This window comes from Asparagus officinalis, chromosome 7, assembly GCF_001876935.1.
Source record: "Asparagus officinalis chromosome 7, Aspof.V1, whole genome shotgun sequence".
In the NCBI taxonomy this organism is placed as follows: Eukaryota; Viridiplantae; Streptophyta; class Magnoliopsida; order Asparagales; family Asparagaceae; genus Asparagus; species Asparagus officinalis.
In genome coordinates this window covers 110,870,498-110,887,539 of record NC_033800.1, presented here as the reverse complement: position 1 = coordinate 110,887,539, position 17,042 = coordinate 110,870,498, and the positions used below count along the sequence as shown (strand labels likewise).

Below are 17,042 nucleotides of genomic sequence, written 5' to 3'. Positions count from 1 at the left end.
GTAGAACTTTTGAAGAACTAAAACTATGTTATTTTTTGGTACGTTAGTCAAGTAGAATTCTAGTACAATTAGAATTGAGATAATTTGTTATAATTATCCCACTAATTATGCTACCTACATATGTAGCCATCAGTTCACCTCTCTCAAATTAACCCACAGATTGATAAAGAATCAATTGGCAAAAGGCAGAATTGTGACCTTTCGAAGAACATTGCTTCTCTTCGGTTCACACGTAATTCCGATCTCACTCTCTTTTTTCTATTAGAACTTAAAAAGCTGATATACTTTAGATCAAAAAATTGATCCCTTTCTCTAATTAGAACATGATACGCAAGCTTTTGAAAATTAGGGTTTATGTTACGCAAAACATGAAATTAGGTCAACATGATATGTTAAAATTATAAAAATATGATGCGGATCACATCATTGAACATGATACTGCTAACAATTTTTGCTTTTAGCGATACTCATTATGGTTGCAATTAACTAGCTCATTGATCACATAGAGCCTTTCTAAGTTTCTATATTGTTTCTCTTATACCAGATCCATGTCTTCCTTCTTAGATCTAATTATTAGTTAACATGATACGCATCACATCATTGAACATGATACGCATCACATCATTGAAGTGTGTCGATTGTAACATAAACCCTAATTTCATGTTTTGCGTATCACTGTTTCTACTTTAGCTTTTTGAACATGATACTACTAACAATTTTTTGTGTATCAGATTGACGTTTTTTTTTTATAATTTAAAAAAAATTAGCATTAGGTTTTTAAACAACAACTTTTAAATTTTAATTAAAATAAAAAATATTATAGATTTGAAATAAAAATCCTAATTGTAGATAAATAATTTTTAATTATGATTTCAAATACTATCTATAAAAGGTCAAATCTTTTAGAAAAGTAAAAAAATCTTTAACCGAGTAAAGGTTTCTCTAATTAATTAAATAGTTCAATATATAGAAATCATAAAATATTTATCAACTAAATATACTTTAGTATTAGTTACACAGAGTTTTTTACCTTTGCTCGGACAATTTTATTATAAGTTTAGATTTAAGATATATTCTTGCATATGAATGGGACAGCTAACATCATAATATTGTGTTATGTCGATTATTTTGCCGTGGTTGTTCGGTTCTTGCTTTGCAATCTTGGTTTACGCCATGTTTCCGAGGGTGCAAGAATAACAATATGACGATGAGGGAAGTCTGCCTCAAGTTGTAGGTCAACATGAGGCAAGGCCAAGAGGCTGAAATTGGTTGCTCTCCAACTTAGTTTTGACCAAACTTCTTTCTAATGACAAACCTATGTCATGTGGGTGTAAGAGAATGATCTTTTGAGCAACCTCTACTTTAATTGTAATGCCATCACCAACAAGTATCCTCCTTATATATCCATGTGTGAAGTGAAGCTGCATGCCAGCAGATTATATATATTTTTCAAGTGCTGAATCAATAAAACAAAATGACAAAAAGCAGCTAAGTTGCCAGATCATGAATGAGAAAAGAAAACATAACCATTTATCGATTAAAAGTTAAGACAAAAAAGAAGAAAACTATATAATCCTTAGCCACTTGAAGCATGAAAACTTTTCATGCTTTGACGTGTTAAACATGCGTATATTGGACAAAATACTTAATTTTCATGTGAAACTTTCAGAATCATTCAACAGGCGTCTTGTTGTAGAGTGTTATGCCCAGTCCTATATGTGTCTGTGTATCTGTGTCCATGCAAAATTTTCTTTTTTATTATGACATTAACTTCCATGTATCTAACCTTGAACGCTTAAAAACATTAGGTTCAATTGCATCATCAAACTTGCGTCTCTACCTAGAACCAATGGTAACCTCATTTCAATTCTTAGCACAATGAAAACCGAGTGGTATCCCAGGGTGTAGCGTGGCGCGTGCACGTGCAATTATAGTCAAATAACTATTTAATACATGCTATCGTAACCATTGTGCATAGGAAAATGGGTGATGAATGATGTGTTCTCTGTGATTTAATATTATATTAGGAATTTTAAAAATGAGTATTTGATGCATGTAATTAGATTGATAACTATTCTGAAATTACCCTGGAGGGGGATGAATACGGTAATTTGCTAATCTAATCTGATATTAATGCCAATTTAAAAAGTTATTAACAATTATCCTAGCAATTATGATATTTAACAAATTATATGCAAGGATATGTAATTAAAACAAATGACATATAAACAGTAGACAATGGCGATATAGAAAGCAGTAAACAATGAGCACAAATAATATGTCAAGATAAACTCAAACACACAATATGATCATGGAGTTCAGTCACCCTCAACCTACGTCTCTGGTCCTCACTCATGAGGAGAATTTCCACTATTACAATCGGTTTATAACGTTCACTGAAAATATTTACAGCTCACACAATCAGTTTTCTAGCTCACCAAAAACTTTTACAACTTACACAATTGTAATCACATAATACACCCTCTAAGTGTTGGCCTAGCTTGTGTTGACTTTCTCAAGTGCTCGGTTTTATAACCTCTCCCTAGGCTTTACTACCGACGCCACTCCTCTTTGAATCGACCCCGTCTCTCACCACACACTCCTCTCGGTGTCCTTTTGTATTACAATATGTTCTTACAAATTAAGCACAAGTACAAGGGTTTGTTCTCTACAATGGATGAGAACTCAATGTAAGCTCACTCTTAATGATACACTCACCACAACCCAAATTATACTTAATGTGATAATACTAAAGCTCAAGGGATGTGTGTGTAAATAATGAGAAAAATGAAATGCAAACTCGATAAAAAATCTAGCTTAATGAAATTGATAAACAACAACAAATATATATAAAGCTAGAGATGAGTTTAGCATAAACTTCTCTGAAATTCAAGAGAGAGAGAGAGATGAGATCGAAGCCCAAACATGAAAAGAATAATCTCCTCCTCTTGTGAAAACTTCTTCACAAAACAAATTTGAAACAAACTTTCAAACACCCTTAAACCCTTGTTAAAATTGTTTTAAAAACTTTCTTAAGTAGTTAGAGTGTTTAATACAAAGGGGTATATATAGGATAGAAGAACAAAGCCCAAGAACCCAGCAAAAAACAATAAAAATCGCAATACAATAAAAATCTGGAAACTAGCCGTTACTATGCAACGGACATATTATCAGTCGACTGAAAACAGTCATCAGTCGACTGATGCCTACATCGGTCGACTGATGGATAGTCAGTCGACTAAATAGACGAAAAACACTAATTGCGCAATACTTCATCAGTCGATTGATCACTGTAGTGAGTCGACTGATAACATGCACATAGCCTGAAATGAACAGTAAATATGAACTTTAAACCCTCTTTAAAAATATCAAATAAATTCCAAAAAAGTATATAAAATTAGGGAAAATATTTATAAATATGAAAATGAACATGTTACAAAAAGAATTTTTTAATTGCATTTTCCATTTGTTAAAACTCGTTATTTTGCAAAAATAACCCAAAAACACGAAGTCTCAATAACACAAGATTTTGACAAAATATTTTCAAACAAGTTTGAAACTTCTCTTAAGTGGATTAATAGACTTTATATGTAAAATAGTTTAAACAAGTCTTTAATCTATAGACATATTATTTTACAAACTTACAAAAAATATGAAGACGATAACCATGATTTCATTGATATAAAATTGTTAAAGTTTGATTTTAATAAAATCATTTCAAGCACGTATAAACATGAAACAAATATGTGTGTATATAGATATGTTCATTTGTTTCATATTTATGTGGCTAAACTTGAAAGCAATAAAACCAAAATGTGTATGTGTATAATATTTGAGCTTTATGTATAACACACAATATAAACACATAAACTAAATATACCAAACAATGGATCTTCAATTAGGCTCGACTTGGTTGCGGATGAAGCTTGATCTTGTACTTAACTTGAATTCATCATCGCTTCTTACTGATATCCTTCCAACCTCCTTTAGATATCGTCGTTAAGCTCAAGTTCAACCAACCTCCAACAAGAGGATCTTTGTGTAGAGTTCCTAACAAGCAAATACAAAATACTCGACAAACTGATGTTAGGAATTGTTTGTTAATTATCAAAACTAGATTAGATAGTAGGCTCATAAACATGAGACCTAACAATCTTTCCCTTTTTGATGATTACAAACAATCTACACAAAGAGATATAAAATATGCATGACACCGATGAGTATACAAATTATAATCCTCATGCATAAAACCAATAGAATGATATACTCACAAATAACTTGTTTCTCCCCCTTTGTCAGTATCAAAATGGAAAAAATAACAAGAGAGAAAGAGAGCGTTAAGCTCCCCCTACAAATAAGCATGGGTGAGTATAAAATCAATATGGGGAATAAGCTCTCCCTATCAAAATGCCACATAGAATGTATGAAATAAAATACTAAGGCATTCATATGTGAGCAAGCATGGCTATGGAACATGCTAATCACAACTCACATGCAAAGAGACCAAGTAAACACACACACACACACACACTAAACATAAATATATGAATAAGATATATATCAAAAACAAAAATATTCAAAAGATCAAATGTTTAATCAATAAATCTAAAAAAATTCATAAATCATTAAACGTAAATCATGATTGATTGAGCACACACATAGATATATTATCATGAAAATTGTATCTTAATAAAAACAATATGTATAGATTTATGAAATCAAAAGAATAAAAAACATGAGAATCATGAAAAATATTTTCAAATGAAAACAAATCATGAGAACCATGAAAATCATTATAATCATGAAATTCCAAATAAAAATCAAATCAATCAAATAAAATCATATCATGATCAAAAGAAACTATGAATCATGATCTAAACCATAATAACATTAAAACATGCTTGATCTACAAATCATCATTTTTGATGAATAAGTGATCAAGCAAATAGTAATATCAAAACATTAATATATTTTATCCACAAAGATTGAAAGGAGTATGCTTAGGATTAAACAAATGAAATTAATATTTGTCATATCTGATAAGAAAAACAAGAGAGGCAACCATATCAAGCTCTTGGAGCTTATTTCAACCAATATAAAAACTTTCTTGCACTCGGTAAACATGATTTGGAAATAAATTACCAATATATTCAGGGGTTGCTCAAACATATAAATCTTCATCTAAATCAAAGCTAATAAAAATAAAAATAAAAGTATTGACTTAAAAAATTTTGTTTTAAATTTTAAAAATTTCAAAACACGTTTTCTGAAAAACAAGAAATGAAAATGAAAATGCTAAAATGTGTTTTGAAATCAAACATGCTTACGTACCCAATTACTCTTGGTACCGAAGATTTTAGGGACATGACCCCTATCAATAAAGCTCAAAGCCCTAGGGTTATGATCCTATTTGGGCGCATTTAGTGTACTAGTCTGGTCATAACAATAATTACTCAAATGACTCTTACAGACGCATTTATTTATGATGAACATATGAGTGTGCACGGGAAACATTTGAAAATAAAGATGGTCTTTTAAAATTATTTTATAAATGTGAAACATTTTGAAACAAGGTTGGTCTTTTTGAAATATTTTGTAATTTTAGAAACTTTTTGCAAATTAAAACAAAACTTTGCTAAATGACCAACTCTATCATAAAAATTACATTTATATACATTAACATGCTTATGATGACTAATTGGTGCATGTGAATGTTTATGACATGATGAAACTTTATGAGATGCACAAGGAGCATAAGCATTCTTAGGTTTGTGTGCATCATAGTAAAATTTAGCTAAATGGCCTTTACGCCCACAAATAAAACACTTATAAATTTTGTTATATATGTGTGCATAATAAGTGGATGATTTAGAATTTTTTACATTTGGCTTAGCATACATATTCACAAGCTTCTTATGATTATCAATACATTTAGTTAAGGTTGAATCTAAAGAAGAAATATGATTATTCATATGATTCAACTCTTCATTTTGCACATTTGTATTGATAATAGAAGTAGAACAAACATGATTATTCTTGAAAGAATTAAATTTATTTCTAATTGTTTCTACTTCTAAAATGACATTATTCTTTTCATGAGTTAAACTAGCAATAGATGAGGTAAAATTTTCATTTTCCAAACTTAACTTATCATTATTTTCTTTAAGCATAATATTTTCTTTTACAATGATATCAAATTTAAAATCTAGCGACTCATGGTCAGATTTTAGTTCAACATGCTTGCTTTTTAAATTTATAAAATTTTTATGCAACTTGTTGTAGACATGCATTAATATTTTATATACACATGCGAGATCATCTATAGATAGTTTATTTTCAGAGTCTAATTCGCATACCTCACTAGGGCTATTACTTAGTGGCCGTGTACATGATGAAGCTCCAATAGTAACACTAGAAAGGGAACTCGTCGGAATGCGTTGGAATTCCTTCAAGTTACCATGATATACCTCTATATATTTCCGTAATGTATAGGCACTATCAAAACAAGCAAGTTTGTTAGAAATAGATGTATCAAAAGCTTTAAGCAAGAATTCTAACAAAATCTTGTTCAAAACAAGCATTCTCTTATTATTTGTGCTACATTTAGATTTATCTAAAATGGGCACAGCATATGCACTATTAATAACTTCCCATAAATCGATATGTTTAGATCTAGCAAATATTTTAAATCTAAACATCCATTGAGCATAAGAAAAATTATTGAACAAGGGAGCAACATTAATATCATAGCCTAAATTAGGTGCACCATTCATATCCATAATAAATATATGCAAGCAAGATGAAAATAATCTCAAAACTAGATTAGTAATATAGCAAAGTGAGAATCTTTGACTCTAGGCGGTTAAACCTCAAATCAAAGAGCACCAAGCTCTGATATCAAATGAAATTACCCTAGGGGGTGAATAGAGTAATATGCTAATTTAATCCGATATTAATGTCAATTTAAAAACTTATTAACAATTATCATAGCAATTATGATATTTAACAAATTATATGCAAGGATATGTAATTAAAACAAAGGTGATATAAACATGAGACAATGGCGATATAGAAAACAATAAACAATGAGCACAAATAATATGCCAAGGCAAACTAAAATAGATAATATGATCATGGAGTTCGGTCACCCTCGACCTACGTCTCCGCTTCTCACTCACGAGGAGAATATACACTATCACAACTTGTTTTTAATGTTCACCGAAAATATTTACAACTCACACAATCAGTTTTCTAGCTAACCGAGAACTTTCACAACTTACACAATTCTAATCACACAATACGCCCTCTAAGTGTTGGCTTAGCCCGCGTTAACTTTCTCAAGTGCTCGGATTTACAACCTCTCCTTAGGCTTTACTACCGACGTCACTCCTCTTGGAATTGACCCCGTCTCTCACCACACATACCTATCAGTGTCCTTGTGTATTACAACGTGTTCTCACAAATTAAGCAAAGTACAAGGGTTTGTTCTCTATAATGGATGAGAACTTAATGTAAGCTCTCTCAATGATACACTCACCACAACTCAAATTAAACTTAATGTGATAATACTAAAGCTCAAGGGATGTGTGTGTACACAATGAGAAAAATAAAATGTAAACTCAATATAAAATCTAGCTTAATAAAAATGATAAACAACAACAAATATATATAAAGCTAGAGATGAGTTTAGCATAAACTTCTCTGAAATTCAAGAGAGAGAGAGAGAGAGAGAGAGATGAGATTGAAGCCCAAACACGAAAAGAATAATCTCCTCCTATTGTGAAAACGTCTTCACAAAACAAACTTGAAATAAACTCTTAAACACCATTAAACCATTGTTAAAATTGTTTTAAAAACTTTTTTAAGTAGTTGGAGTGTTTAATACAAAGAGGTATATATAGGGTAGAAGAACTAAGCCCAAGAACCCAGCAAAAAACAATAAAATCACAAAACAATAAAAATCTAGAAACTAGTCATTATTGTGCAACAGACACAATATCAGTCGACTGATGCCTGCATCGGTTGACTGATGAACTGTCAGTCAACTGAAGAGACAAAAACACTAACTACGCAACACATCATCAGACGACTGATCACTGTAGTGAGTCGATTGAACAAAAAATATGAACTTTGAACCTTCTTTAAAATATTAAATAAATTCCAAAAAATATAAGATTTGGGGAAATATTCATAAACATTAAAATGAATATGTTACAAAAAGAATTTTTCAAATTACATTTCCCATTTGTTAAATCTCATCATTTTGCAAAATAGTCCAAAAACACAAAGTCTCAACAACACATGATTTTGACAAAATATTTTCAAACAAGTTTGAAACTTCTCTTAAGTGGATTACTCAACAACACATGATTTTGACAAAATATTTTCAAACAAGTTTGAAACTTCTCTTAAGTGGATTAATAGACTTTATAATTTTCAAACAAGTTTGAAACTTCTCTTAAGTGGATTAATAGACTTTATAAAGGATGTAAAATAGTATAATTAAGTCTTTAATGCATAGACATATTATTTTGCAAACTTACAAAAAATATGAAAACGATAAACATGATTTTATTGATATGAAATTGTTAAAGTTTGATTTTAATGAAATCATTTCAAGCACATATAAATAGGAAACAAATATATGTGTATATAGCTATATCCATTTATTTTGTATTTATATGGCTAAACTTGAAAGCAATAAAATAAAAACATGTATGCGTGTAATATTTGAGCTTTAAGTATAACACAAAAAGTATAAACACATAAAATAAATATACCAAGCAATGGATCTTCAATTAGGCTCGACTTGGTTATGGATGAAGCTTGATCTTATACTTGACTTGAATTCATCATCGCTTTATTATGATATCCTTCTAACCTCCTTTAGATATTGTCGTTAAGCTCAAGTCCAACCAACCTCGAACAGGAGGATCTTTGTGTAGAGTTCCTAACAAGCAAATACAAAACACTCGACAAACTGATGTTAGGAATTGTTTGTTAATCATCAAAACTAGAATAGATGGTAGGCTCATAAACATTAGACCTAACACATTCTCCTCACCAAGTCTTTAAATTTTTCCCAACAAGTTTGTCAATCTCTGGTATGCTCATGATCTATATATGCGACTTGGTAGTAATTGTGATCCATGATTATTTATTTGTTATCGTTGTGTATCACAGTTATTTAGTCATGTATATTTAGGCTGATTAGCTAATTATATGTAAAGTAAATAATTGTTGTGTATCACAGTTATTTAGTCATGTATATTTAGGCTGATTAGCTAATTATATGTAAAGTAAATAATTGAATAATCATATTACTAGTGCATATGGTATATTTAGGCTGATTAGCTAATTATATGTAAAGTAAATAATTGAATAATCATATTACTAGTGCATATGTATTTTCATTTTATTATTATTATTATATATGTGCATGTTCTTTTTATATCAGATGCATGTATATTTTAATCCAATTCCATATTTGAGATTTTGTCATTTTTGAATTTGTTATAGGATGGACACAAGATCATAGAGTTAGGATCAAGAAGAAATATTTCAAGGTCTAGGAAGTGAGGGACAGAAAAGTGCAAGGATGGATTATATGACATGGACTAAAGTGGAGGCTAATGAATTGCTTAGACTGTTAGTAGAGGAAGTTAAGAATGGAAATAAGCAAGCAAATGGTAGTTTTAAAAAGCATGTGATTCTGAGGAATGTTATACCCCCTCTAGTTGAAAATTTTGTAAAAGATTTTAGATATATCATGTAATGAACAATATAAAGCAATGAAAGAGAAAGATTGCACCTGTTGAGATCCTGATGAAAAATAACTCTGGTTTTGGTTGGGACCCTAGCACACATAAATTTACTTGTCTCGACGAAGTGTGGAATGGCATTTTAGAGATTGGTTTATGTCATGTTATTTCATATATATTAATTTGAACATAATATTAATTATTTTCATATATAATGTTTTAGGCCCATCCAAATACTCCAAATCTCAAGGATAAACTGTTTCAGAATTTTGAGGATATACAGATGGTATGCAAAGACCATGGCTCTTCTGGCAGAGGAGATATAGGTTTAGGTCATGATGGCTTGGATGAAGCACGCTTAGAGGAAGTGGTTAGGGAGGGCATACTTGGTGCTGATGCTAAGATGGAATCTCTGGATGGAGGAGATGCTACTGTAGATATGCAACCTGCTACCACCGTTCCCATTGACAGTGTGTCATTTTTTAGTTCTAGAACATCCACTTTGAATAATGGTAAGCGAAGGCGTAAGTCAATTGGTACTGCAGCCACATCATATGCATCTTCCCGGCTATCATTGCAAGAGGTAGGAGAGGGAGTTGTCACTGTAAGTAAAGCATTTCATAAGTTAGTTGATGAGTTGAGGAAGATAAGAAAAGTTTGGAATAAAGAATGGGTTGATGCTGTTATGTCTACTTCTGAATTGACTAAGCCACAAAAATAGAATATACTCAGTAACAATATCCCACAGGACATTAAGCATGCCTTTATTGATATGGATGCAAAAGACCGCTATGAGTTTCTACATTTTAGGTTGACCGATAAGATAATGAATGATGGTAAGGATGGGACTCAAGCCAATTCTGATCCAAATGGTAAATATTATGATTCTGATTTCTTTGGAGATGTTTAGAGGTAGTAATTTAGGAGTTTAGGATATTTCTATGTTTTTTAAGATTTGTTATGGCGTTGGGATTATGTGGAATTTCATATTGTCAAACTATTTTTCATTGAGTAGGTGGAACTTGGGATAATGTCATGTTTTTTTCTTAGATTTGGAAAGTTTTCTTAGGATCGGTTCATTTCAATTTGTCAAAACTATTTATTTTTAGGATATTGCTATGCTTTTGTTTATTTGTTTATGTTATGTTCTTATGTTATTTGACTTGTCAGCTATCTTAGTTTAGTGTATTAATGGATGAAGTTTCTATATGTATCATCCTAACAAATGATTCTTGTATGTTGTGTAGATGAGAGTAGTGCAATATTATGTATTCTTCTATTTTTCAATAGTTTGGTGATTAACGATTAGCCTATAGGTCAACATTTTTTTATTGATTGCTACTTGATGTAGAGAGAACGAACAACCACCAATTTTTACTAATATTTCACTAATACATGTTCATTTACAGTCATTTTTTTTTGATAAAATGAACTATACACATTTAATATATTATCAGTCCCCTTGTGTGCTAATAATAGAGTGCTTTATTTATTTCCTATGCACATAAGTTTCATGTAAATTGATTCTATTTTATTGGTTATATTAATTAATAGGATGGAGGAAGATCAAAATTTGCCCATTTTATATTTTCATCATGAAGACTTCGATGATAATCTTTTGATTCGCATAATCGAATTAGAGATCTAATTACAAAGGTATCAGGACTTCTATCACAGGAGTTCATAGCAAATACGCTTAGTTTCCAAAGTCCTCGATGTGGTATTATAGATCTTGGTCTCACATACTTACAGTCCAAGATGGATACTCATCCATAAGATTTTAGTAGAATTTACCGCATGTACCCAAATTGCTTCATGAAGTTATGCAATATCTTGAGAGAGTGGGGCCATGTACAAGACACATACGACATTAGTGTTGAGGAGATGACTGCTATTTTTCTTCTCACGATTAGTCAGAATCAACGATACTCTGTTGCAACTGATCAATTTGATCATTCAAAATGGACTATCAGCGTATGTTTCAATAAAACATTATATGGTATCTTTAGGATCATGCTTGATGGCATCATCCCCTATTGATCCACCTGATAAGGTTAAATCAGAATATCGCTTTTGGCCTTATTTCAAGGTAATTCTTATTCCTTAAGATTTTACACACATGCAGATGCACACACGTGCACACGTACGTGCGCGCACACACACATCACTTGAGATGGTCTGACACATTGATTATTTAGGACTATATTGGTGCAATAGATGGGACTCATATACCGTGCATGGTGTATAATAGATCAGATGCCCTATCGAAATAGACATGGTTTTCTCTCTCAGAACGTCTTGGCAACTTGCACATTTGATCTCAACTTTATTTATGTCTTAGCTGAGTGGGAGGGCTCTGCTAATGATGCAAGAGTCCTGAAGGATGCGATGAGTAGACCTTATGGACTTCCACTTCCACAGAGTAATAATCTTTACATAGTATTCTATCAATTAAAGAATATTTTTTAGTTTTATAATATTTTTTCATTCATATTTTTATTCTTGTTTGTAGTTAAATTTTATCTAGTTGACTGTGGCTATCCAAATAGGCTACAATTTCTTGCTCCATACCGAGATCAAAGGTACCATCTTTTAGAGTTTGGTCCTGCTAATAATCGACAACGACCACGAAATTCAAAAGAATTGTTCAACCATCAGCATGCGTCTCTTAGAAATTGTGTTGAGTGCATCATTGGAGTTTTTAAGTATAGATTCACTATTTTCAAGCGCTAACCTCCAGGTTTTCCATACGTCACACAAATAAAGATATTTGTTGCATGCGTAAGACTTTATAAGTTTTTAAGATTAGAGAATACAAATAATGACTTTGACATTTCTTATCCTCCACTAGAAGCTCCACAAATTGTTGTTGATGCAGATAATAACTCTGATTAAGAAGATGAGTTATAGACTCAACAGACTCAACGAGCCACTGCAGGAGCTTGGGGAAATTCTATAGCAGAGGCCATATGGGATGATGGAAGTCGAGTCACTCTAGGGATTTAGATTTTTATTTAGTTATAAAATATTTTATTATTTGAGATGAATAGTGATACTTTATTGTATTATATTTTATAGTTATTACTAGACTAATCAATTGCTTATCAATCTTCTATTATTTTTAATATACAATTATTAACAATAGTAATATATATCCACGATTACCCCCCACTAAATTATTATACCAAATTATGCAACTTCATTATCCACCATTATCTTACCAAATTATCCTACTAAATTATTCCACTTCAAGAATTATCCATCATTATTCCACTAAATTATCCCAATGTCAAAAAATTACCCACTGTACTAATTATCCTAGTTTAACTTAAAATGTTCTTGGTGACTAACCACTCCTAATTAAGGTAATCAACATAGGATTGACATATTAGCTTATAATTATATTCTTCAAAACCTATCTCATCCAAATCCTATACCTAATGTATCAGGTAGAGAAAGTATAAGTCAACATTGACAAAAATAATTGAGTTGATGATAACAAACAAATCCAGAGTTAGGATTACAATGGGGGTATTTGCTTATGTGATCATAATCTTAGTAACTCTAAGTTCATGCCAAAAACCACAAAAAAGATTTCATGTTTATTTACTATATGTGCTGATAGATGACCAAGTGTCTGCCAGATAATTGGAAGGAAAGTCGGCATCACAATTGTAGTAAAAAATCATCGATAGTTGAGAACGGGACATAAAATTATGATCAACATCATAAATCAGATTTTAAAATTGAGAAGGGGAAGAAGGGTTTGTCACCTCGTCGATGATATGATGGGACTAAAAAAGTTATTTTTGCATAGATTGCCAATTTGTAGAGGGAGAGGTCGAAGACTTAGCTTATACAGAGATCATCGATTTGCAAAGTGGGAGGTCACCGTCAACGATGTGAAGGGATCGAGGACTTAGGGTTTGTAGAGAGAGTGGTTGTCTTCAACGATGTGAAGGGCCACTGTTACAAAATGAGGCATACTAGACGAAAAATTCTGTTTAGGACAGTTATATTTCCATCTACATAGACTATCACAAACAGAATTCTATCTGGGATGTTTGTCTTATTAGTTGCCATCTAGGATATAGTATCCTAGACAAATTTTCCATCTGGAAAACATCCTAGATAGAATATCCCAGGCTGAAAAAATTTTCATCTAGAAAACATCCTAGACGGACATCCTAGACGAAATTTTTTTCCGTCTGGGATAGTATCTTAGACGGAAATCTGTCTGGGATGCATCCCAGACGGAAAAGTTGTCTGAGATAGCATCCCAGGGCCGTCTGAGATAGCATCCTAGGAGAAAAAGCTTCCCAGGAGATAGCATCCCAGACGATTTTCCATCTTGGATGCATCCCAGACAGCTTTTTCGTCTGGGATGCTTTGGTCATCCCAAATAAAAATTCCATCTAGGATAGTATCCTAAACGGATTATCCCCGTACAATTTTTGCAATTTCTTTTCCTTAATTCCCTATAATTACATAAACATGTAAATTCAATAATAAATCCACATACAATCAAACATGCAAATCCAGTTTTCAAATCAACAATCCAAAATCCAAATATCAGCCCAAATCACATACCATATTACTCAAATCAGTCCGATACAAGCCAACCAATATATACAAACGAATAAACTATCCGCAAAACAACTTATAATCATCCACGCATACCACTTCACAGTATAAACACATCAAACACATGTTTTTTTCATTCATATCATTTCTCTCTCTCTCTCTCTCTCTCTCTCTCTCTCTCTCTCTTACATATAAAATTATACATCCAATTCATAATCAACTCACATGGGATCATTGTCGATACAGCTGATGGTATCAACACGTAGAGAGTCATCCAACCTGTTTAACAAAGATAAGTTTCTTTTTTTTCAGTTAAGAATAGATTGTAATGTAATTCTCTCTCTCTCTCTCTCTCTCTCTCTCTCTCTCTCTCTCTCTCTCTCTCTCTCTCTTACATATAAAATTATACATCCAATTCATAATCAACTCACATGGGATCATTGTCGATACAGCTGATGGTATCAACACGTAGAGAGTCATCCAACCTGTTTAACAAAGATAAGTTTCTTTTTTTTCAGTTAAGAATAGATTGTAATGTAATACAAGTGGGTTTTGAGGGAGGGAAAAGCAGTAATTAACAAATTAGGCATAAAAACTAAAAACAAGAATCATCTCAATTTTTTTCTTTTTTTCCTGAAGATGATATGACAAGGAAGCCTTGTTTATATGCATCATAATAAGTTGCACAGTGCATAATTTATTTATTTTTTCCTCTGAAGTGATGGTAACTTGCAAGTATATTGTATTTTAATGAACATTTTCTCAAGCTGGGTTGCTTTAATTCCGAAGGATCCCTAAAACATATTCGTGCTACCATTATATTACACGATTTGAGGGTTGGGTTATTGGTATGTGTAGGCCTCATGCAGGATTTGAGTGGTCAATGCTATGAAATTGAGCTTGAGCTATGTTGTTGTTGTAATAATATGTACAATATGCAAAGGTTCAAATGCAAGTACCATGTTAGATACTCTTCACTTAATAGACCAATCCTCCTTTCTTATGATGCACTTGTTTCTGGTTGAGAAATGTGGATATCGAGGGAAATTTGAATGGATAATTTTGATCTATGTCAATATTTTCAGACATTTAAACTACAAGGAAATAGTTACTAAAACTTGATATAATCAACAACCAGATCGACGAACCATCAGTGGTTACTATGAATGTAAGCCATTTCAAAATCCTGGGTAAGACTCTCTTTCTTACATAAGACCTTAGATTCCATATGGTATATTTCTTTAACAGAACATAATTTATGAAGGTTTTTTGAATTTTATTCACTTTAAATATATATATTTTTAATAATATTGAAAGTTGGAGGTTTACCAGATGGTGGAGTTCAAGACGACATGTCAGTAACAATTGAGTCGAATAAAGTAATTAGCAAACTAATTAAATTGTAAAATACATTTCATATGCATTTGTACTCAACGAAAAATTATTTATTTCGAGTTAATACATATTGTTACTCTGCAGGAACTTGAAAAAGAATGCTTGCAATTGTGCATAGAGCAGAAAATAGCATATGATAACATCTTTGGTACCAAGCAAGAAATCTAAAAGTTCAAATTCTGATACATGCAATTTGGTGAACTATTATACCCATAGCTCAATCTGCACCCAGAAAATATAAGGAAAATACTTCGATGAATTTGTAAAACAAAGTACAAGGTGAACTTGTGTTCTTGTTTGTCATCACACTTGTTATGAGATTTTCAAATCCGAGCCCTTTGATAATTGACAAATTAGCAAAACAACGTAGAAGATGGAGAATATGGCTTCTTACGTGTAGTTACAAATAGTTTGATTTCCATATGTAGAATGAGTTACCTTCTGTCAATGAGTTCTTGTCATATCAAGGTGTATAGATTTGGTTAAATGAGATTAAATGAGATAATTAGTATTAGTGGACTGCAAGAGTGAGAAGAAATGTTAACTCATGCTCCACAAAGGGGTAACATTTTAAAGGAACGAATTAAAGTAATAGATATACAAATCACTAACTTACTACAGAAAATCACGAGTCATCGTCGTCGTCGTCAATATCCCTCCTCTGCACACCACTACTGCTTCCTCCAGCAAGTCCAACCTGAAAATAAATAGATTTAATTTTAGAGTATGAAATTTAGCAATAGAACACATATATTATCAATATACCTGTGCACTAGTGTCTAAATCTATAAGAGCCAAAACTTCTCTAAATAATTCAGCTGGAATCTTATCAGACAAGCATAATATGATGTGTGTAAAAACATCATCGCTAGTGGTGGATGGTGGCAAATCTGAAAACATATCCTTCATCAGTTGCATTAGTAATGTAGAGTCGGTCTTAACACGCAGATAACATGAGACGCGTAGAATTACAGAAGTGGTAGGACTCCTTGTTGAGGATCCTGTCGCAGTTGAGGTTGGTGAGGATGCCATGGAGGATATTCTGGAGGTACCCCGCATAGCTCCAACCCCCATCAATGGAAATCTGCCCCGATTATTATATCCTATAACATTCATAGCAATGGTGTCATTTTCCTCTCTAGATAGGAAATGAGGGTCATCAGCAGCATCTTGAGTAGCACGTAGTGCTTCCTCCTTTGATGCAGCATCAATATTATCCTAAATCACATAAGGAAAAGACATGTAATTGATTGGCAAATAATAAAATGAACATCAACAGAATACTTATTATCTAATGAACTA

General features: G+C 32.0%; 1 long non-coding RNA gene across 1 annotated transcript; it reads right to left on the bottom strand.

Moving 5' to 3' along the window:
• On the bottom strand, positions 14,756-16,797 carry LOC109848449. The gene is made up of 3 exons (XR_002248793.1): positions 16,506-16,797; positions 16,357-16,437; positions 14,756-14,830 (listed from the first exon to the last, which is right to left on the bottom strand). It is a non-coding gene; the product is annotated as an uncharacterized LOC109848449 (long non-coding RNA).